At 40.2% G+C, this 22387-nt stretch overlaps 1 protein-coding gene and 1 long non-coding RNA gene across 25 annotated transcripts in view; both read left to right on the forward strand.

The window, feature by feature from the left end:
* Window positions 1-22387, forward strand: part of PARD3 (par-3 family cell polarity regulator) — a 706589-nt gene that overhangs the window by 564206 nt on the left and 119996 nt on the right. The window lies entirely within an intron of this gene.
* On the forward strand, window positions 2273-3441 carry LOC116537550. Its single transcript, XR_004263185.1, has 2 exons — window positions 2273-2475; window positions 2511-3441. It is a non-coding gene; the product is annotated as an uncharacterized LOC116537550 (long non-coding RNA).

Genomic DNA, 22387 nt, shown 5'->3' on the forward strand with positions numbered 1-22387 from the left:
TCCTTCCTTCCTTCCTTCCTTCCTTCCTTCCTTCCTTCCTTCCTTCCCTCTTTCTCTCTTTCTCTTTCTCCCTTACTTCCTTACTTTCTTACTTTCTTTCTGATAGAGTCTCGCTCTGTCACCAGGCTAGAGTGCAGTGGCGCAATCTCGACTCACTGCAACCTCAACCTCCTGGGTTCAAGCGATTCTCCTGCCTCAGCCTCCCAAGTAGCTGGGAATACAGGCATGTACCACCACACCTAGCAAATTTTCTTGTATTTTTAGTAGAGATGGTGTTTCACAGTGTTGGCCAGGATGGTCTCTATCTCTTGATCTCATGATCCCCTGCCTTGACCTCGCGAATTGCTGGGATTTCAGGCATGGTCCACTATGTCCAGCTTGGTGTAGTATGTCACTTGAATAGCCAAAGATTAATCTCCATAGCAGGAGACTAAGGTGAAAGAGGTTTACGATATTAGAGGATGTGATTGAAGATCGTGCAGGCCTCAGGCCTGGAGTCAGATTCTCCCAGAGCTTGTGATGCGACCTGGATAATTCTCACTTTGAAGAGAAAACTGCTTTCCTCCTAGAAGTGTAGAGGGGAATGGTAAGGCCGTCTTCAAGAGCTCTACTGTATATATAAACAACATCTGCTGTAGAATTGTATAATGTAGTGTTATAAATGCCTTGTATTCATTATATGCTGATTAAAGTAAGTTCCATGTTAATAAATATGTAGTATACTATTATTGATGTTTCTTTATGGTAAACAGGAAATGTCCTGAGTGTTATTTATTTATTTATTTCCAGCTTGGAAATGATACACAAAATCTGAAAAGGGGCTTACTTTTTAAAATTTTATTACTGAGTATGTTTTTTTCTGGCACATTTTGTCTACTTACTTGGGGTCAACTACATACATACCTCCTAAAATGAAGTCTCTCTATACGCAAGGATAGCTAAATGCCCATCAAGGAATGAATGAATGCATTTGAGTTGTTTTAATTAGCTAGGTGTGATTTAAAGGTTGCTGAAATCAAAAAGCCTTATTCATTTTTCATCAATAATCACTTACCTTAATATTTCATTAGAACCTGCTGATTTGCAGACCTCCTTCTGAGCTTTGATTCATTATGACTGCAGACATAATTTAACTTCCCTCCTTCTTCTCGTTCTGTATTATGATCTTTCATCTCTGAGACACCGTTAAGATGTTTCCAACATTCACAAGGCTGCTAATTGATCCAACTTTTTTTTTTAACTGTACTTAAAGCTAAGAGTTCTAGGCTGTGGAAGGCTCTGTGTGTGTGTGCACATGTGTATGTGTATGTGTCTGTGTATGTATTTAGACAGTTTTCTTTAATCCTTTAAATTGCTGATAATAGCATGTACATTTTCTATTTCATATGTTCTTAGAGTTAAGATGGATTTATCGTATGCAGCAGGCAGGAAATACATAGTTTGGCCACATTCTTAGACTATGCCATCAATTGGAAAGAACAAAGCATCTTGTGTGTGGCGTGCTCAGCAGATGAGATCACTATCTGTGCATATACCTTATTTTCAAACTATTTCTTTAGTTACTTCAGATGTAGCCTAGCACGTGGCCTTGGATGTGCAGCATGCCTGGTGGATCCAGGTAGTGGCTGCTGTCCCAGGCGTCTGTGCTGCCACCTAGGGAGTATGGCTCTGATGCAGAGAAGTTGAGAGATGGGCCCTCAGATTAATAGGATGCTTGTGCAGAGAAGAGCCATTCTTCTTCTTAAAGTGTGCATTTTAAAAAGAAGAATTATCAGATCAAAGCCAGAGACAGACCATACAGGGGGGCATCTGACTGGAACTTCTTAAAAGCCAAAATTCTGGGCACCTCTCTGAACACACAGTTATGTCTTAGGTTTTTTGGGTGAGTAGCTAATCTAAAACATAAAAATAGACCCAGCACAGACTGGAATTCTGACCGGCTCATGCTGGCAATGAGAAAAGAAAACAGATAAATGTATAAGTAGGTATTTTTCATTTCTTCCAGATTATGAAATACTGCATGTCTGTCTTTTATAACCATGTTAAATGGTTTGTATAAAGTGCATATTACCTTTCACTATCTGTGCCAGTTTTGATGCTGAGTAAAAATGGTTAAATGTTAAGAAACAAATTTGTGTCCTTAAAAGCTTGGTAAATGCAAGCCGGGCATGCTGGCTCATGCCTGTAATCCCAGCACTTTAGGAGGCTGGAGTGGGAGGATTGCTTGAAGCCAGGAGTTTGAGACCAGCCTGGGCAACATAATGAACTGCCTGTCTCTTTAAAAAGATTTTTTAAATTAGAAATAATGAAAAAATTTGGCAGATGTATATGTACTCAGAAGCGTAAGTATATTCATTGGACTAGAAAATTAGCAGTCCCTGTTTAACCGACGCTACTCTTCACATTTTGCTTACCTTTGGAATATTTATTGATAGTGCTTTCTAGCACTTTGTGTATGTGTGTGTGTGTGTGTGTGTGTGTGTGAGAGAGAGAGAGAGAGAGAGAGAGAGAGAGTTAACATAGCTTGCTTTGTGTGAATATGAGTTTTAATACTATTCTTTGCTTATGATAACCTTCAGGATTCCTGGAAGCAGTTTTCAGTATACACTGTCTCTTCATTGGGCCTTTGTGATCGCAGCCTGCCTTTGCACCTTCACAGCCATTGTTCTACCTGTGTGTGCAGGTGCGTGCCAGTGCCAGGAGTTGCTGTTGTAGACAGACCCATGTGGCATTGGATTCAGATCCTGGCTCTGCCTTTTACTCGGATGTTGGGCAAGTTATTTGACCTCTGTGAGCCTCATTATATTCATCTGTATTTCCATTTTTTGTCCTATTGTTAGGCCATATGTCAGCTGTGTCCTGATTTTTATATTTAGGAAATATGTTCTTGCCATGCATCATGATCTGTGTTAAAAGCGATTGGGGCCGAAAGAGAAATCCAGATACAATTTCTGATAGTAATGTTCTTCCAGTCTTTTGGGAGGATAACAGACGGACTTAAATAACACCACCAGTTTTATTGACCATGCTGTTTATTTTAATAGGCCAGAATGGTTTGATTGACTTTTGAAAAATCTGGTATTTTTTTTTGCCATATGGGCAAGGCCATATCTGGAGTGCCAAGCTAATAGGCCTTCTTTTCTTTGCCAGTGAACCATGAAAGTTGTTAGCAAAATGTTTTATCTTGAATTGATCCATTTTCCGAGCTCTTGGTGATATACACACGCATCTAAAGGGATAAAGTACAGATTGTCTTTCATCAGTCATTGGAAATTTGTTGCATCAAAGAACTGCGGGCAACTGGTATGTGACGTGATCTAGAAAGGAATGTACATAGTGTGGTTGCGGCTGCCTAAAAATGTGTAGGACTACCGTAAGGCAGTCAACTAGGGGCACAAAGTACAGGTTATGTTGTTTTGAATGATGTTGTAATGGTTAAATGTAAAAAATGGGAGTAGAGTAGTATTTAGTTGTAACTTTTTTTTAAACAGTTATGGTTTAAAGGAGGATGACTATACTTTTCCCATTCTTATAAAAGGTCCAATGTATACATCATTTTGAGTCAGAATGCCACCAATTTCTGTATCTAGCAGTGAAACAATGTAACCAGTATTAGTTGTCTTTCGATCTAATCAATGAATTAAGTATTTACTCCATGCCAAGCCTCCTTGGTACCATCAAAATATTTGTATCTTTCATTTCTTTCCTCTTTATGTTCCTGTTTTTCTTTATGTTCTTCAGCAAGAATTTGAAGCATCTTTTGAAAAGTTCTTTTTCCTCCGATTCTGTCATCACAGTCCTTTCTGTTTTTTTTTTTTTTTTTTTTTTTAAGACAGAGTGTCATTCTGTCACCCAGGCTGGAGTGCAGTGGCATGATCTCAGCTCACTGCAACCTTGGCCTCACAGGTTCACGCAATTCTCCTGCCTAAGTGGCTGGGATTACAGGTGCCCACCACCATGTCCAGCTAATCTTTGTATTTTTAGTAGAGATGAGTTATCACCATGTTGGCCAGGCTGGTCTCGAACTCCTGACCTCAGGTGATCCACTCACCTCAGCCTCCCAAAGTGCTGGAATTACAGGGGTGAGCCACTGCATCTGGCCGGTCTGTTTCTATTGATTAATTTTTCTCCTGATTGCAGACCACATTTCTCTCTTCTTTCCTATGTCTAATAATTTTTTATTGGTTGTCAGACATTATACATTTTGTATTACTGAGGGCTTAGGTTTCATGGGGTTTTTTTTTGTTAATTAATTTTTTTTCTTTGGAAGGAGGCTCTTGCTGTGATGCCCAAGTTGGAGTGCAGTGGCTCACTACAGCCTCACACTCCTGGGTTCCAGCAATCCTCCCACCTCAGCATCCTGAGTAGCTGGGACTACAGGTGTGTACCACCACACCTGGCTTCATTATTTTGTGTGTGTGTGTTGGCTCTTCCCTGGCAGGCAGTTAAGTTACATGCTAATCCTTTATTTTTAAATTGCCTTTTAATCTTTTTTAGACCAATTTCAGAGTAACCTTCATCCTAAGGCCTAATTTAGCCCCATTTCCACTACGTAGCCCTCCTTGACTGAATACTCAGGATATTCAGTCAGCGTGGCCAATGCAGTCTCTTCCTCTGCTTGGGTACTGTCAGGGTGCCCGTGGTTGTTCATCTTATGGTCACCTGGTAATTATTCTTTTCACAGAAGTTGTTCTCGTCTGGGCTTATAGGATTTTCCCTTACTCATGCCCAGGCTAGGAATTAAAGACTGAAGATGACGCGTGCTGATTTCTGGAGCTCTTTCTCTGTGTAGCTCTCTCCTCTCAGGTCGTCTGTCTAAAGATGCTGACCACATTAGCCTCCCCAGTGTCAGAATTCTGTCCCCTGTTGCAGTGTGGTTTAATTTTGCTCCCTGCACTGCAGTGCCCAGGAAGTTGAGGTGATGATGGAGCACCCCTTCTTTATTTCCTTTTCTCAGGAGTTACAGCCTTAGCCATCTTGACCCCCAATTTCTGCTGAAAATAGTTGTTTTCTATGTTTTGACTAGGTTTCTAGTTGCTTACGGTAGGAAGTTAATTCTAGACTGCTGTGTCTTCTTATTGCTGGAAGTGGAAATCTCTTAAAATATATTTGACCAGTTGTTCTACCAAAGGCTTCTACCATCTCCTAACCTCGTTCTTACTCCTAAAACCCTTAAAATTGGCATCAGCCCCTCTCTACTAAAGAAGATTCTTTTCAAATGACAAAACTGCCAAATCTGGAGGTCACAAAAATGTGTCCACGTTTGACTTGACAGGACACCCTTCTTCCTTGGTCTCTGATGCTCTCCTGTGTCTTCACTGCTGATTCCCACCTTTTGGGGGGTTCCTTTGTCCCTATTGTGATTCTCATGTGCCCACTCCCTTGTCTAGGTTTCTCCCTGTAACATCTTCAGCTGTCGCTGGTGGGATTTCCAGAGTCACTGGAGTAGCACCGCTCTGTGCCAAACACCAGGCCTGGCTCCGCCACATCTCTGGGAATCCTGACAGCATCGCAAACTCAATGGGCACAGCTCTGGTGGGGTCTCTATTATCGGGACTGTAGTTGCTACTGTGTCCCCTCTCTCTGCTCTTTTCACCAGCATCCTGCCTGTCGCCTGTGCTCTTCTTGCTTCTCCATCCTTAGCGCTTACATCTAGCTACAGAGTTTTATTGATTCTGTTTCTTTTCTTTTTTTTGGGGGGGGGGATGGAGTTTCGCTCTTGTTACCCAGGCTGGAGTGCAATGACGCGATCTCGGCTCACCACAACCTCCGCCTCTTGGGTTCAGGCAATTCTCCTGCCTCAGCCTCCTGAGTAGCTGGGATTACAGGCACGCGCCACCATACCCAGCTAATTTTTTGTATTTTTAGTAGAGACGGGGTTTCACCGTGTTGACCAGGATGGTCTCGATCTCTTGACCTCGTGATCCACCCGCCTCGGCCTCCCAAAGTGCTGGGATTACAGGCTTGAGCCACCGCGCCGGGCCCTGATTCTGTTTCTATACTTTTTCTCAAATCGGTTCTTCCCCACCCATTTCCTTTATTTGATTCAGGAATGTATCACCCCCTGTCTAGCATAGTGAAGTCACAGCATTTACACCCCTCTCAGAGCCCCCTGTGATCCTTCTTAGTCCTGTCTGTTATCTTTCTAAATTCCAGTCTGGGTGGCGTTACCCTCTCCAAAGAACAATGGCAGAATCAAGTCCAACAAATTCAGTGTGGCCTTCTCCTTCTAGGGAAGCACTGCTGACTCAGTCCTCAGTATTGATCCTCATTGAAACTAGTCACATAGGGCTCTCTCCCATCCCAAGTGGCCTTGAGCATTTTCCTACACGTGATGCATGCCTTCTTGTCAGTGTGGACGCCCTGCTGCAACCCTCTCCGAGTTCTCCAGTGCCATCTTCTCTGCAAATTTAGTACTTTTAGTTGGAGTGAGTCTCTTCCCACCCTCAGATCTGAAAGAGTTGTTTGCTAAGACTTTCTTCAGTGTCTGAACAGGATAGTTAAAAGCTACCTGTATCTCCTCTACTTGTTGCACGATTTATACTTTTCTTCATATTCTCTGGTCATCTTCCTTAGTGATGTTGAGGAGTCATTAAGGCATTTCCTGAGATCTGTGTTTAGGATTTACACTGCTGTTGGAAAACAATCTCATATGTAGGGCTGTTGTGACCACTGTATACAAGGGCACGTTCTCCAGTAAGGAGATAAGGAGAAAGACCATGCCTTCCTTCACCGTTATCCCCTCCAAATGCATTTGTACATTTTTGGAGAATTTAAAGGCAGTATGTAAGATGAATGAATGAAAAAAGATGACTTCAAGCTACTTAATGACTCGATTCATTTATTTAAGAAGATTCCTTTATATAGCATATGAACTCAGCATGTACAAATGATTGAATTTTTAAAATTAGATTGTGTAAGAGTAACATATCAATGACATGGGACAGAATATATTACTTTACAAACCTATTATTACACTATAATTTTTTTTTTGCTAGGACTTCTTTCCTCAAAAATAACCATAATTTAGAATTGATAACGTTGCTTTTCTTTCTTGGTGAATTTCTTAAGCCGGTGGTCAAGATATAGTATCCTCCTGATACTGCCGGATTCAAGAACAGATATCAAAAGGAAACCAAGCGTGTAGGTTATTTCGAGGCCCTTCGGTATCTTTGCTCTTGTCTCTGTTTTCTTCCTGCGCAGTTATTCAGGCACGACTGGGCCTATGTTTAACTAGACACAACATTTTGCTGATTTCCTTTAAATGTTTCCTGAGTAAGAAATGTATTATCCCTTAATCAGCCTCTTTTGAGATGTCTGTTTATACTAAACAAAATCCTATTCCAATTAGCTTCAAATTCTAAGCAAAAGCACTGGTAATTAGACATTGTCTGAAGTAACATCCTGTTACTGTACTGCAGTACTGAACTTGAGGTGCAATAGAAACATATTAAGCTTATTACCACATTTATCAATTTATTGGTATTCTTTAACTGATCAACCACATAGAAAAACTAATTCTGACATAAGGAATTTTTTTTCCCTCAGGGAAACTAAAGCACTGTGAGAATTTGGGAAGCTTAACACCTTTCTCCTCTCATCTGTAAAATAGATAACTGTATACACATAAATAGTTATAATTACTATCTTGTACGGTTGTCATGTGGGATGAATGATCTAACCTAGCTAAAACATTTGCCATAGCGATTGCAGTATTATACATATATTTAATTGTGGTACAGGCCAAATATGATGACAAAAATATATTATGATTTTTTTTTTTTTGAGAGGGAATTTTACTCTGCCACCGGTGCAACAGCACAGTCTCGGCTCACTGCAACCTCTGCCTCTTGGCAGGGCATTCTAGGCTCCAGGAATTCTCCTGCCTCAACCTCCTGAGTAGCTGGGATTATAGGCACATACCACCACACCTGGCTAATTTTTGTATTTTTAGTAGAGACAGGGCTTCACCATGTTAGCCAGGCTGGCCTCAAACTCCTGACCTCATGATCCATCTACCTCAGCCTCCCAGAGTGCTGGGATTACAGGCGTGAGGCACAGTGCCCAGCCATATTATGATTTTTAAAAACATCCTTCCAGTAAGTAGATCTTCAGACTTCAATGGGTAGCTCAGTTACTTGAAGAAGCATTTCATTTTAATACATCGTAAAATATTGGACAACTTCTTGGAGTTTATTTTAAATGGAATTGAATCTGTAAAAACTGCAGGCCATCTATGCAGTAAACAAAATGACATAATCCCTGAATGTGACATATTGGGCAATGTACTTAATATACATTACATATGCATAGGGTGATTTGCATCTATCTAGTATTTTCTGGGTCCTGTATTTTGAATGTGGGCATCAGCTGGGATGAGAGCATTTCAAACAGGAACTGTCAGTACATGAACCACTGTACCATTAATTGGTGGTAGCATCTCATAATGTGTGTGATCTGTTGCAGTGGTAAAATAGATTATTTTTAGAGTCCCAATATAAAATTGTTTTCTCACTAGATAATTATAATTGGTTCATGTGTAAAACAAATTTTAAATATTTTATGTTATTAACACCAGCAAAACACAAATAGTAAGATAGAAAAGCAAATGGATTTTCCTGTTTCTTAAACCGTGGCTACAAATGAAGAATTGGTTCCATTTTTGAGACAGAGTCTCGCTCTGTTGCCCAGGCTAGAGTGCAGTGGTGCAATCTCGGCTCACTGCAGCCTCTGCCTCCTGGGCTCAAGTGATTCTCCTGCCTCAGCCTCCCAAGTAGAAGGGATTACAAGTATGTACCACCATGCACAGCTAATTTTTTGTATTTCTAGGAGAAGGAGGGCCAGGCCGGTCTCAGAACTCCTGACCTCAAATAATCTGCCTGCCTGGGTCTTTCAGTGTTTAAATTATTTTTCACATGTGCGCTCCACACATTTCTCATGGAAAGGGAGTGACGGTTTGACATGTTACTTTTGTTTGTGGTGAAATACTGGTTTTCATTAAATTTTATGTTGAAAACTTTTAGAATCATAGATTTCTGCCATTTTAGAGCTGGAAGGGGCATGATTTAACCTCTCATTTTGCACAAGTTGAACTGGTGTGGGGTGTGGCGCTGGGGATGAGGGAGGTAGATGACGGTAGTCACCTCTTACCGTCTTACCTTCTACAGTTGTCCTCTCACACCTGATACGGATTTGGACACCCGCAGGCTAGAGGGGCCACTGTCTTTAAATAGGAGTGCTGCCTTGGATGGACAAGGTCACCTGATTATCAGTAGCCTTTTAATAAATTTCTAAACAGGGATGATCATACCTGGTTTTCCAATTAAAAAAGGAAGATGTGCTGATCAAGTAAATTATATATATGAAAACATGCATCAAAATATAAGCTGTACCAGTGTGTTGTGTTCTGCTGTGATTATGACCCCTGTGGACTGACCTCGCCCACGAGCTCTAGGAGTGAATCACCTCCAATGCGAAGACGTATATGATAGCAACTTTGGAAAGTAGAGTACGCTTGACCGTGCCAGCTGGTCATCGTAAATATACCTGCATTTATGTACTTCTGTTATAAATGATACCTAGTTAAGGGTCTTACTTGGACTTAAAATGAGAAGAGATTTTTTTTAAAAAGAGACTCAATATGCATAATACAGTTAGTTATAACCATATTGACTTGAGAGTTAAACAGATACAGCTGTTTGTGAGGAAGCCAGACAAATGTGAATTGAGTGTTGAAGTAGTGTCATACCTATTTAGAACCTGGAAAGAATGCAGTGGTCTGGGACATCTAGGTCCATGTCTTCTGGCTTTGGCACTGAAACCTCTGTCCCTCCTGAATTCCATGTCCTCCCTATTACTCCCGCGGACTCAGGTGGAGGTAGTGCCCTGGAGGGCATCTGTGGCCATTGTGCAGTTTGCTTCAGATGCTTCTGAAACATCCTGATGGCCCTTCATTGCAGCTGTGATTAAGACGTGGTGCCCCTGCTCTGTATTCGGGCTCACTCTGTCTCCCTGCTTCCTTCGCCTTTTGAACGCTTCCAATACTGCTTTCTGCTCCTCCATTCTGCACTTTTCCTTTTCTCTTCTGTTATGGGCCTGTCTTTGCCTTTTCACCTCTGTGAACATCAGACACCCTGTGCCCTCCCTCTGCTGAGGCCCACCCAGGGCCACGGGGTCTCCCCCAGCCTCCCTTGTACCATGCTCCCAGGGTTCACTGTCCAGCCACACTGGCCTCCTTGGAGCTCCTTGACTAGGCCAAGTGCAGAGTCCCACGCTACTAGTGCCCCTGCCCTTGCCATTTCATCTCCTGGGCGTCCTGCTCTGGATCTTGAAATGACTAGCATCTTCCTGTTATCCAGGCTCACCTCAGAGTTTCCTGGTCTCCCCAGTGTCTAAAGCACAAGCCGGCCCCCACCAGCCTCTCAAGCACATGGCCCCTCTTGAATGCTTTTTATACATGGATCCAGCTTCACATTGCCCTGTTCATTCCTGTATTTTTCTGTTTCTGACTGTCCCCTCTTAAGTGTAACTCTGGGAGAGCAGAGACCCCATCTGTCCTGTAAAGCTGTGTGTCTGTAAGCCCCGAAACAGCGGCTGGCAGACAGTGGCTACTCAGTTGACACTGGTTTCATGGATGTGTGTGTGCAGGGTGTGAGTTCCTCACCCCTGATCTTTTCTTTGTTTGGTGGTGCACGGTCAGGCAGTCTCTGTGTTGACTGCTCTAGGTCCTTCTGCCTGTAGTTTTGAAGTCTGCTTGCTGGGAAAGACTGTTTACCTGGCCTCAAAAAAATCTTGCTCTGGGGACAGGAAGGGAGAGGTTGGGAAAAGGAGGCTGACTCCTGGGTGTGCACCATGAGGACAGTCTCCACCAGGAAGCAAAACAAGCCCTCTGTTTATGGTGCTTCCTGTTTCTTGTTTTTAAAACAACTTCTTTTCACCAAATCCAAAATCCCCACCTTACCTCAAGGCAGCTATAATTAAAAGCCTGTTTGTCAAAGATTTTGCTATTCACCCTTTTCACATACTTTCTAAAAAACTAAAACTCTTGAAAATTGTTATCATTGAATACAATAGAATGATTTCTTTGACCAAAGCCTAAAATTATCTTAATATGAAAGTGATGCTTTTTTGTATAAGACTTATGAAATACAGAAAAGGAAAAGATCACCTAGCCCCCCAAAACAAGAATTTTTAATATTTTTGAATATATTCTCGGACACATACAGTTATTCGCACATCTGTACTTACTCAGAACTGAAGATAAAATCATGTTATACATAACTCTTTAGTAGCGTTCCCTCTTACCTAATATATCACAAACGTCTTTCCAGGCCACTCCATATTCTCTTAAAAGAACGTTTTTTAAGTGGCTACATGCAATTTCATTTTATGGGTTTATCTTGGTCAAGTTGCTTAATCTCTAACCTCAGTTTCTTAGTCTGTAAAAGGTATTCATAATTGTGCCTATAACAACGTGAAGAAATTGGGGTGTCATACAGTAAAGCACTGAGAATGTACCTGTCACATAGGATGTGCTCAGTGATTGTTAGCTGCTGTTTGTTTATCCAATTTCCTATCTTTTAACAACTTAAAATGAGCTGTGTTTGAGGTCCATGATCTGTCCTATTTCCTGCCAATAACATATTTTTAAAGTCTAAGAATACTCATTTTTTTCATTTTCAAATAATATAATCAAAGATGGTAAGCTATTTCTACTTAAGCCAAATAACAGGTTTTTTTGTTTTGTTTTGTTTTTCAGACAGAGAGTATCACTTTGTGGTCCAGGCTGGAGTGCAATGGCGCATTATTGGCTCACTGCAAATTCCACCTCCTGGGTTCAAGTGATTCTCCTGTCACAGTCTCCCAAGTAGCTAGGATCACAGGCATGTGCCACCACACCCAGCTAATTTTTTGTATCTTTAGTACAGATGGGGTTTCAGCATATTGGCCAGGCTGATTTTGAGCTCCTGACCTTGTGATCCACCCCCCTCAGCCTCCCAAAGTGCTGGGATTGCAGGCATGAGCCACCACACCCAGCAATGCTGCTTATTGTTAATCGGGTTGACACAGTGGATTTATTAGGCTTTTCTTCATTTCATGAGTTACTCAGAAACCTTTCTTATAGGAAGTGGAATGAGTTAGAAGAGAAACACACTCCTTCAAGGTAGAGCTAACTTCCATGTGAACTATTCCCGTCACTGCTGTTTCTCTGAGAAGATGTTAGTGTTCAGCACTGCATGGCTTTTTAAAAAGCATTTTCTGTGATTTTGAAAATATTTTCTTAGGCTTTTTTTAAATGACATGGTTTTTATTTTCCTATGTTTCTCTTTCTTAGTCAAAGCCAATTGCTGGCCACCAACTTCTTTGTCTGGGAGCCGTATGCGTGGGAGATGTTGGGACTGGAGGAGTTTGCTAGCCCTGACATTTGTATTAAGTGGAACTAGCTATTGAAAAATACTAACACAAAACCTCAGCTATTCTTTTATTAATGTATTAAAAATTCTGATCAAATTAAAACAACCAGGGAGCCTTGTTGAGCCTGAATCCGTTACACTATGAAATGCACCCTGGGTTTTGAGGAAGAAGTGAGCACGTTTATAGCCGTAATTACTCATTTGGGATACTACAGTCTGTTGCCAAAGCCAGTTATCATCAGCTTTGATTAGAAATCAGGAAAGACAGCTGCTGAAATGCAGAGTGAAAAGAATTGTATTGGATTAGAGAGGCGTCCTTTTGAAGCTGAAAGAGAAGGAAAGCATCTTTGGGAAACATTTGAATATGCATTTATTTTAATAATTCAATGGCTAGAGGTGGAGTACAGTACATTGTAAGTTGGAGTGGTTTTCATTATTAAATTAAATGCCTTTGTTTAGTTCATCTAGATTTTCCTACTGACTGTTCCTTTTTCTCTTTTTGCTCCATTGTGATGCAATATTATATTCCTATTTGTGGGTTGAAATATGTCAGTATTCATAAACTAAATTCATGGACGACCCTTCCCAATATTTGGGCTGATGAAACACCATTTACCAGTGTGAAACCAACCCAGGAGAGGCGTATAAAATAATGCATTCAAATGCTAAGTTTAAAAAGACAACATTCTTTATTCCCAATCCTATGTACATGGAGAAGTACTGCTTTGAGCTTTATTGTTTTAACAATGCAATGTGGGATTATAACATATATCAGAATAATATGCTAATCACATGTCCCTCAGTAAATCAGAATTTCAGAGTTAGAGTCACTTGTATATGTTCATAGTTTATATAATCAAAAGATGTGTCCAGAAGATTAACTTTCTGCCATTTGAAAGCTGTTTGAGATATTGTATGGAAATTTGTACGTGGCTATTTCCCTCATCCTTAATTAAACTTGTTAAACAGCAGCATTTCTCCTATTTCTATAAAAAAACTATCATGGTTGATAAAACACACACACACACACACACACACACACACACATACATAATGTATATAGAAGTACACCTAACCCTTAACTAAATAAATAAGAATAGTTGTATTTATATTCATATTTGCAGGAGAGTAAACATTTATGCAAATACACTAAGGAAAATTATCAAACACTTTGCCTCCATGTGCTCTAGCTTCAAAGTTAAAGCTGAGAATTTTCACCCAATTATTTAACTCTAGGCAGTGTAGTGCTTAAACAAAACAAAAGATTACATTCTGTACCTACACAATGGATCAAAACAGCTTCCTTCATCCTCACTTTGGACCATCTGTTTAAAAGAAACTAAAAACCCTCAGGAAGCAAGCCTCTAATCTGTGGTTAAGAGTTTACAGACACATGCTCATTCTCACAACCCAGCAATGTGTACTGAGCGCTGTAATAGGTTTTGTAGTAGCTGTAAAAGGCTAGATGTCTTGACCTCGGCATCTGTCAATTACAGCTTCTCTGTTATTAGGAGAAATTTAAACACTCTTTTTGTAGAGGATCAAATTTTATGTTATTTTAACATCAACTTTAATAAATATTGGGAATAATATTTTCCAAGAGCTAAAGTATTCTTAGTTTCCAAATCCTTTTAAGAACCCTAATTCTTACTCTACCCCTATGCTCCCTTGATGAAAAGAGCTGCAGTCATCCAGACTTACTGGAGAATAGACTTGATTGGTGCTAAGAGAGTATTGTGAAGGTCTTCAGCCTCACGTTATTTCTTATTGAATCCCCCGAAAACGTTTGAAAATGTCATATTGGTTTAAGAGATTTGGATGTCTGTTAACATTTTCTGTCTTGAGCACCAGCATGGGTCTAGCTTTGTTCCTTCCTGTAAACTAATTGTTGCAAGCAGTCAGGCTGCAAGATGACTTTTGCATGATACCAAACAGGAAAAACAACAGTAATGCAACAAAAGGTTTTTACCTTGCTAAAAGGAAAAGAAGATTTTTCATAATTAAAGCTTTTAGTTATTTGTCATATACTCATTATAGGAAAGTGCTGTTATCTTTAGTTCTGTATTGATACAAATATGTTACCTGTTCTTTATTATAGTTGTGGAAAACTTTAGTAAAGGTGGTATTAAAGTAGTCCCAGTCAGGCAGCTCTGGAAACTGAAATAAATGGAATAAGAGTAGGAAATAAAAAAAAAAGCTTCAATGGCTGTGTTTAGTCCAGTAAATGGTGTCTATTACTACAGATGCAGTTTTTCTTTGATGGATATTATATCCCTGGAGAGACAGTCGGCTGTGTCGATTGTGAAATGTAGTCATCAGCCCTCCAGTAAGTGCTTTCTCTCCGTTTGCTTAGATCATGAGCTGTGGGTTACTCATGTTATAGCCATCACATACCCCAAAACTAGTCTTGTACTTCAAGAGATGGCTGGATTAGGTATATTCTCCAAGGTCTTTTTAAACTCTGATTCCAACAATTGGTATTCACCAACTATAGAAAAGATGACACTGTCTTAGTGACACCCTTTAGTTGTGCAGAGTTTCCTTGGTATCTCTGTTAATTTAAATACTTTTAAAAGTGTTTGAATGTCCTTATATGGTTGGATATTTGTAGAGGGAAATTCTGTGTTTGGAAACATTTCAGCTGGAAAATGCATTGAACTGAATATTGTCAGACATTTTCTTAGAACAAATCAAAATCATTTAGTACAATGTAAAATATAAAAGACATACAAAAGCCAGAGCAATTATTGCAACCTTCGTTCTTCACACATATGCATCCCTGACGCACATCAGACCAGTAAGACCACAAGTGGATATTATTAGTCAGAACTCGGCAAGATCCAATTTCATGCCAGTCACATTCACACACACACATTTGTTTGTTTATGTCAGTCATTAGAACTCAGTAACTAAACATCAGTGGTAGTTAATGTGGCGTTTTATAAACACATAGATGAACTGGGGAAAAAAAGCAAATTATCCATAAATAGCGACCAATTGCAAATAATGTCATATGCATCACCGAAATATCTGTGAGTAGGAGAGAACATGACAAGGGCAAACAGTTTGAACGAGGTTATACAAAAAGTCAATGTGGTCGACTCTGGACACATGCCTAGAATCTTACCAACCCCTGAGCTGATTCTCACCCAAGTCATTGTCAGATTTAGCAGCAGAATTGGGCTGACTGCAAATCCCTCAGATGCTTCAGCCCTGTCATTAACTTTTATAGTTCCTGGAAGATTTGTTGTGAGTTTCAATCTAGGAATTTTAAGAAATTTTTAGTTCTATAACATAATAATCTTACCTTTAAAAAAATGAATGAAGAAAGTATGGCACAACTTAATAAATTCACATTAAGCAAGAGAAAGACCTGACTAGTAATCTGAATTATAGAATCTTTAAAAAAATTAATAGTAACTTAATTACTGTCAGATTCAGGGAGTTCCTTGGAGAAATTGCTTTGGCAAATAGATAAGGAAAATTTACAAATAACAAAAAGCTTGGCAAATAAAGCAATGTCTAAAGAATCCACCATGGACTAGTATTTTTAAGCTTTATTTTCTCCCTAAAGTGCATGTGTGTTTTCAATTTGCCTTGCAAAATTGTTTTTATAAGAAAGAGAGCTATTTCTGTTTTAACCAATTATTTGTGGTATTTAAAATCCGTCATTTACAAAAGCATAGGAATGATATCCATTTACTCATTCTTTTGTTCATTGAGCAAATATGTCTTGGAGGTCATTGTGCTATGTACATAGCGGTGAGTTCAATAAAGTCCTTGCTTTTCTAGCATGGGGAGTGGATGTTAACTAAAAAATAAAATAAATGAATAAATATTTAGTAATACATTATGATAAGAGCATAATCAAGGTGCTGAGTAATTTCTTTGAGAAAATGATATTTGGGCTGAGTACTGAAGGATGAAAATAAGTCATTCATGCAGAGAAGGGAGGAAAAGAGCCACCCAGGCAGAAGGAGCTGTGTGGACAAAGCAACAGGCAGGGAGATGTTTAGCATGGTCCAGAAGCTAGAAGGTAGCCAGTGTGGCTGCAGTGTGTTGAGTGCTATGGGATGAAATCAGAGAGGTATGTGGCAGGTGAACCTACCGAGGCAAGGCTAAAATAGGAAATTTTGTTCAGGATGCCATGGGGGACCATATGGTGCTTTTCAGATTGTGGGCATAGTCTGATTCATAATTTTGAAACATCCCAGTGGCGCTTGTGTGGGAAATAGATTACAAAGTAGTTATATCAGCCAGGAAGACAGAAATTGCACTAGGTACTTCAAACAGATGAGATTTAGTATAGGGGTTTGGTTACACAGTGTTGGAAGAAGAAAAAGACAACACAAAAGTAACTGGAGATCATAACTGTGGAAAGCAGCTCCCGCATCACAGCGCAGAGTGTAAAAGGGCGAGGTTGGATCTCAGAGACAGTAGGTGAATACCCAGCATGGTGGACAGCCTCGAGGCAGGGAAGCCTGTGTGCAAGAGCTGCTGCTGCAGTCCTGAGACGCAATCATGGAGGCTTGCACTAGGAGGGGCGATGGGATAGAAATAAATAGACTTGAGAGAGATTTTGAACCTAGAGCCAATAGGACCTGATGCTTATTGGGTAGGAAATTTAAAAATGACTGGCAAGATTCTGACTTGAACAACTGAATATCTGGGACACTGCTTTTGAGATAGAGAAAGCAAGAGGAACAGGCTGAGCATTGTGGGTGTTGAGTTTAGAACATGCCAAGTTTGAGATGTCAAGCAAACAGTTAGGTATGTGAGTATGGTGGACAGAGAAGACATGTAGGCTGGAGATATTGATGTGGAAATCATCAACATGCAGATGGTATTTAAAACTATGGAAATGGATGATATTATCTAGGGAGAGAATGGAAGAGAGAGAAGGACCAGTTCTAAGCCCATGGGACCTCCTGTGTTGAGAGATCAGTACAGAAGTGAGAAGGAGCAAAAGAAACTGCGATCGGATAGCAAGAATAATCAAAATCAAGAGAGAGCAGTCCTATAGAAACCAAGACAGGAAGGAGACTGGGCCACTGTTTCTAGCGGAGCTGAGCGATGATTGAATAAGATGTGACAGAACGATGTCCATGGATTTAGCCACATGAGGATATTTGGCTACATGCCTGATGGGGTAGAAGGCTGAAGAGTTTATGGGAGGCAAGGATACTCCATTCTGACACAGGAATGTAAAGGGAATGTAAAGGCCAAATAGTTTCTTCAGTTCAGGGCCCTGCTTACAGCTAGGCAGAAAAAGAAAAAAGAAAAAGTGTTAACATTTGAGGATGGGCCAGGCACAGTGCCTCATGCCTGTAATCCTAAAGCTTTCAGAGGCTGAAACTGGAGGATTGCTGGAGGCCAGGAGTTTGAGACCAGCCTGGGCAACATAGCAAGATCTCATCGCTACAAAAAATTAAAACATTAGCCACACGTGATGGTGTGTACCTGTAGCCCAGCTACTCGTAGGGCTGAGGTGGGAGAATCACATGAGCCCAGCAGTTCAAAGTTACAGCGAGCTATGATCACACCGTTGCACTAGCGCTTGAGCAATACGGTAAGACTTTGTCTCTAAAAGAAAAGGGAAAACATTTCACTATACCTGCCACGAGGCAACGATGCTATCTACCCCTCCCAGTTACTCTCTGTATATTGTAATTTGGAGACCAGATTCTTGTTTGCATTGCACAATATTCATTACTTTATGATTTTTGTGTTGAACTTTCTTCCGTGACACTGTTCAATAAATGAGGAAAATTTCATTCGCATGTCCAAAAGTCATCTTGTTTGAAAAATCTCAGAGGAGAGGTTGTTGGGATTTTACTTCTTTTAAGTCTGATTAAAGGTTTGCCTCTTATGAGGTCTAAAGTGAAGCCCACATGGCAGTGTCTTAGCAGGTTTCCTAAACTTTTTAGGTGTATGCTCTGATGCTAAAGATCAGAAATGTTACTGTAACCTTTTCAAGCTCCCCTTCCTGTCTGTCATATCCAGGTCAAGTCATCTTTACCGAATAGATTGGGTTATAAAATTGCAATTGATTGGAGTCCTTGGAGGAAACATTTTGTGAGTTTTATCAGTCCCCAAATATCTCATGTCTGGAATAAGAGTGTATTTAATTTAGATATTGCTATTGTATACCTATAAGACATGTTATCTGATAATATTATCTCAGCAGCATGAACCTCTGACTCTGTTCTCAAACTGGGATTAGGAAAATGAAGTATTTGCTTAATGATTCATTAATATTTGGACCTTTTTTCAAGTTCTGTAAGTGCCTAACATAGCACTGGGTGTTTCGGCCTATTATCTCTTGATATGTAAGTTATCTTTTAGTTTGCTTTGCCGCTATGATTAAGGAAATAAGAGTAGAAAGCCTATTTCTTGGTCAAAGTGCTATTTGTATAGGCAGACAAAACATGTAGTGTTTTACTTTACTTATCAACAGGCCCCACTGCTGTTCCCTAAGGTTGTGTTTAATAAGTATGTTCTCTTGGGCCAGAATGTCAAGTATATCCCTAATGAGTTCAGTGACATCACTGAGCGTGCTTATGTTCCTTGCCAATAGTCGGCATTGTTGGATCAGATCACATTAGCTGTCATCTGAGCACAGATGCCAAGGTCAGGGCGTTAACAAGCAAGAGAGCTTCAAGAGGGGGGAATAAAAAAGATGAAGATTTAAAGCAAATCTGTCCATGTCAGAGAACAATGGGTGGTTGTTTAGGGAGAGTGGTAGAGACATTCAAGAGAAGACATTTGCCGCCTGCAAGTTTCCTGCACATCCCTGCCCTGTGGAAATGTTGTCAGTTGGGCATGGACCTGAACGATGATCATCTGTAAGCCACAGCTGCCACTTTGAGTGCTGAGATTTGGAATATACCACAGACAGCCCTGACATTCTAGAACTGATTGAAATGTTGTGACCTTCAGAGGTAACTAATACATTGCCAGTAGCGTGACTTCTGGAAGTAATATTGTTGAGAAACCAAAAGTTGATTCTTTATAGAAAATAGTTCATAAACAAGTTCTTTTTTTGCTTTTTGCCTAAGATTATGTTAATAACACCAGCATATATCAAAAGGAAAAAATATCTCATGCATATGTTTTTTTCCTGTTAAGAATAGAGTACATAAAGCTATGTTAAGAAGTTTTGTTACACACGTATGTATATGTGGATGTCTAAAACAAATTTGACAAACCAATGAATTTTTGTGGCTAGGATGAGCCTCCACTTTTGGATACAAGTGGAGTAACCTAAGAACAAAAAGCAGCCTTAGAAGAAATTGTTTTGGTTTTGATTTTGATTTGGAGTTTTCTTTTTTAAGATACAGGGTCTCACCACGTCACCCAGGCTGGAATGCTAGTGGTGCAATTATAGCTCACTACAGCCTTGAACTCCTGCACTCGAGATTTTCCCACCTCCATCTTCCAAGTGGCTGGAACCACAACCCTGGCCTAGCGCCCAGCTACGTTTACATTTTTTGATAAAGATGAGGTCTCACTGTGTTGCCCAGGCTGGCTCAAACTCCTGGCCTCGAGTGATCCTCCCACCCTGGCCTCCCATATCACTGGGATTACAGGCGTGAGTCACCACTCCCAGCTTGTTTTTTCAATTATTTTTTTTAATTTTTTTTTAAGTTGCCAGTTGTATAGTTTCCTCTCTACCCTCTAAACTTGTCATTTTAGAATGAAGAGCAAAAGAGTTTCTTGTTTCTCTGGTGGCTGATTTGCATTGAGAAATAAAAGGCCAAAATAGGACAAGACATCATCCTCAGTATTAAGTTGACAAAAGGAAAAATAATTTGGAGCAGGTAGAGCCAGCCCAGATCTATATTCAAGTGACTGATGGGAGTTGCTAGGTATGGAAAACTTTCAGTCTGTCCCTTCTTTAGATATTGGCTATATTGAGTTGTCTTTGTATATTGCTTTTGGCAAATACAAACAAAATACTTAACTTTACCAATGTGAATTTAGAATGGAATCTGTCTTCATACAGAGGTCTGGGGTAGAGATAGAAGGGGAGGGTGGAAGAGGCACACACCTCTTCCAGTCAGTACCTGCCGCTGCTGGGTGGACCAAGCCCTGAAGCGTTTCTGCCTGCCCAGGAAATGGACATGTTGAGGCTTTCCTGGTTTCTGTGGCCAGGTTGGTTTATGTTCTATGGTATTTATTTATTTATTGGTTACAGTCTTTGATTTGTGGTTACACAATATATTAAATAGAAACAGAAGGCCACATTGTTTCCTCAGTTCAGGGCCTCCCCAGAGCTGGGCCGGGAAAGGTTATTCATATTTGACACTAATGTATTTGCCTTTTCTGTCGCACCTCATTGCTGTCCAAGTGTATAAATGTGAACTAAAGCTTTGGTATTTTTAAGCTGTCCAAATGCAAATAGGAGTTCATTTGAGGGCCACGTGACAAAAGTTAGATGAATAATTCTTAAGACTTTTTTTTATGTAACAAAAGGTACTAAAATGCATAAATTGGATGAATAAATTTATGCATTTATAAATTTCTTTGTTGCATCAGCACTTCACTCATTCTTTACTTTGGTTATTTGTTTGCTTGTTCATTCATTGCCCAGCAACAAAAACAACAAAAATTGATTAGGTATGCTGAAAACATAAGAAATATGGGACAGAACACAGTTTGTGACCTTGGAGCTTTTGAGCAGGTTGAAACACACACACACACACATACATACACATACATTCTTCAACTAGAGAAGAATTACCAAGGGATGTATGAATATGAACAAAATGATAGTATTAAAGAAGCATATTTAGGCTTAATAGTTGTGGAATGTGTTTATAAAGAAGAGTTGGGGCCAGAGGTGGCTCACGCCTATAATCCTAGCACTTTGGGAGGTCAAATAGGAGGATCACTCGCATTTGGGAGTTCAGAGACCAACCTGGGCCACATAGCAAGACCCTATCACTACAGCAAAAATTCTCAAATTAGCTGGGCATGATGGTACACAGCTGTAGTCCCAGCTTATTCAGGAGGCCAGTATGGGAGAATTACTTGAGCCCAGGAGATCAAGGCTGCAGTGAGCTATGATCATGCCACTGTACTTCAGCCTGGGTACAGAGCAAGATTCTGTCTCTAAATAAAATAAAAAGAAGGAAGAGGAAAGTTTTAGGTTGTATTTGGAGGAGAGGCATCTCATGCAGAAGCAGGCATACAGCTGATGCTGAGAAGCTAGGCTCGGTGAGCCCTCTTGAGAGGTGTGTGAGTGGAAAAGGTGTGGCTGTTGTGAAGACTATGTCAATGGGGACAGGGGAGCCAGTTGCTGGGGTTTGGAGGCTGAGGGAAATGGTAAGGAAACACTGTTAGGATGTCCTCATTGGCCCTCCACTCATCAGAAACAGAGACCGGGGTCATGGAGTAACTTGGGTATGAAGAGGAAAGAAGTGCGATCACAGACGAGGTATGATGACTGTAGAAATTAAAAGCAAAAAAGTGAGAGGATTCAAAATAATCCCGGAGTTGCCTGCCTCAGAAACATACATGCATAACAACGGACAGGTGAAGAGAGTTTCACATGGTGAGGGGTGTCTCAGCTTGCGTTTGGGAGCACAGTGTTTATTTTTTCATTTAAAAATTTTGTTGAACACAAGACTATTCGGCCTCTATGCTGCCTAAAAACCGTATCTTTCCCTGCCATTTTCATCCTAAGCAATACTTTGTACCAGCTTTATTGAAGTGTAATGTTCATATCATATGATTCACCTGTTTTAAGTGCACGAGTCTATAATTTTTAATACATTTGTAGAGTTGTGCAGCTGTCACCACCATCTAGTCTTAGAACATTTCATCCACAAAAATTCCAGCACTGTTCTCACCCCAGCTTATCTGCTTCTGTGGATTTGCTGCTTCTAGGCATTTCATATAAATGGAACCACTAACATGTATACTTTTTTTGCACATGAATTCTTTTTTATTTCTAGCTTTTATTTTTTGGT

Source organism: Sapajus apella, unplaced genomic scaffold (genome assembly GCF_009761245.1).
Source record: "Sapajus apella isolate SASKATOON/1434 unplaced genomic scaffold, GSC_monkey_1.0 scaffold111, whole genome shotgun sequence".
In the NCBI taxonomy this organism is placed as follows: Eukaryota; Metazoa; Chordata; class Mammalia; order Primates; family Cebidae; genus Sapajus; species Sapajus apella.